At 41.0% G+C, this 2,200-nt stretch overlaps 1 pseudogene across 1 annotated transcript; it reads left to right on the top strand.

Annotated features, from left to right (window-relative positions):
- The first annotated feature begins 1,177 nt into the window (after positions 1–1,177).
- On the top strand, positions 1,178–1,472 carry LOC311171374 (protein S100-A10-like; annotated as a pseudogene). Its single transcript has one exon. The product of its transcript is annotated as a protein S100-A10-like (transcript).
- The last annotated feature ends 728 nt before the right edge of the window (positions 1,473–2,200 follow it).

Below are 2,200 nucleotides of genomic sequence, written 5' to 3'. Positions count from 1 at the left end.
CCCACCCTCCCATTAATATGGTTCCCTGATTTAAATCTCAAACACTTACTTTAAAAAATAAATAAATGCACACACACGAAATTTTAAACATTTGTATGTGCCAAGGAAAACAAGCCTTCGGGGGCTTTGGCCCAGAAGGCATCAGACTGTTATCTCTGAAAAGAATGTAACTTCTGAAAGAGGAATCGTGAGGATCAACCTCCCAACCAACTCCACAGTAAAAGTTGAACCCCGCCCCCTGACTCTTTCAAGGCGGGGCTGCTGGGAAATTAAGGGTTGGAGTGGAGCCTCCAGATTTATCTTAAAAGTCTGAACAGAGGTGCTCGTGGAGTGAACTAAAGGGATTAAGACAATAAAGATATTTATTCTCTGCATCAAGAAGCTGTGGTATATATACACAATGAAATACTATTCAGCAATCAAAAATGATAAACTCACTCCACTCACAACATGGATGGAGCTAGAAGGGATTATGCTAAGTGAAACAAATCAGAAGAAAAAAGCGTCAAAAAAAATGAGACAAAACTAGCAGACAACCTATATATCTGAGTCATATAGCAGGGCAGGGGGAGGGAGATGGGTCAAAATAGGGGAGGGAAAAACACAAGACTATGGAGACAGTTCATGGATGATGTGGTGGTGGGAGGTTTATGGGGACTATGTCTAAGGGAGAAATCAAATATTGTACAAAAATGAACAACAATGAAAGAAAATAAAAAAGTGAACTCCTCCCACCCCCAAGGATAATTATTCTCACAGTTAAAATGGTATGGAGAGGGCCTCCCCGGTGGTGCAGGTGGTTGAGCGCAGCGCTGTGAAGCTGTCCGTAGTCTCTGCAGCACAGGTTTGATCACGGCCGGCCCAGGAGGGTCCCACATGGCGTGGCAGACCTCTCCTGTCTCGCCGGCTGTTCCTCCCTTCAATGTGCTTTGGTCAATCTGCCTGTTCTGTTCCTTGCTCTGTCTCTGGTGAACCCTCTCACCCTCCCGTGCCTCTGGCCTGTACCTCGGCACTTGTATAAATGAATGAATGAATGAATGTATGTTAAAAAATTAAATTAAAAAATAAAAAGATGTGGAGAAAGGGATGAAAAAGTTACTAAAGTAGGGTGTACTTTCCAGCCAACCAAGCATCCCCCTTGCACTTCGTGGCCAAGGTTTCAACAGACCTCACCAAAATGCCTTCTCAAATGGAACATGAAATGAAATAATGATGTCCAGCTTTCACAAATTTTTCTGGTTATAAAGACTACTTAACAAAGGAAGACCTAAGAGCACTCATGGAAAAAGAGTTCCCTGGATTTTTTTGAAAATCAAAAAGACCCTCTGGCTGTGGACAAAATAATGAAGGGCTGAGGCCAGTGCCAAGATGGCAAAGTGGGCTTCCAGAGTTTCCTTTCTCTCATTGCTGGACTCATTTTCGCCTGCAATGACAATTTTGTATTGCACGTGAAGCAGATGAGAAAGAAGTAGGCAGCCAGAAGTGGTACCCCTGAACCATGGGAGTCATCCCAAAGAGTCCCTTAAGGAATATGCCCCACAGAGTCCCCTCTATAAGGATTTCAAGAACAGACTGGGACTCCAACTCAAATTCAACTCCTATTTGACCAGAAGAGAATGAAAACTCAATTCAAGGCAGACAGGCTTTTGATTTTTATGTTGCTTGCCTCTCTTTACCCTCAAAAAAAAAAAAAAAAAAGTTACTGCACTAAGTTATCAATGAATGTGATTTTGGTATACCTACAAAAAATGAGAAGAAAATATTCATCAACGATAAATAAATGAACAAAGCAGGAGATTTAAAAAAGTATATGCTTAGATGAGAATACTGAATACTATTTTCCTAGTCTATTAGGACAGAAGAAAAAAAAGGAAAGGAGGAAATGTGAACGGACCAGAGGAAAATGTACAGACAACAGGAATTAAAAGTTAAGAATGATGTAGTGCAAAGAAGAAATAACCTCTAGTGCAAAGAAGAAATAACCTTCAAACAACAGAGAATAGTGGCAAGTGTACAGTTTTTAATTATAATTCCACCATTTACAAATGAATGACTTTGGGTTATTTACTTGGCCAATTTGAAGTTTCTGTCGAATACAAATTAAGGGTAATACTACCCAAGTCCAGGCCTCCTTGGTGGTGCAAGGGGGTAAGTCTTAGCATTATGAAGCTATCGCCAGCCTCTGCAGCATGAGTTCAAT

The sequence above is a fragment of the Talpa europaea genome, assembly GCF_964194135.1.
Source record: "Talpa europaea genome assembly, chromosome: 5".
NCBI lineage: Eukaryota > Metazoa > Chordata > Mammalia > Eulipotyphla > Talpidae > Talpa > Talpa europaea.
The sequence above is the reverse complement of the archived record's forward strand: the minus strand, read 5'-3'. Positions and strand labels throughout refer to the sequence as shown.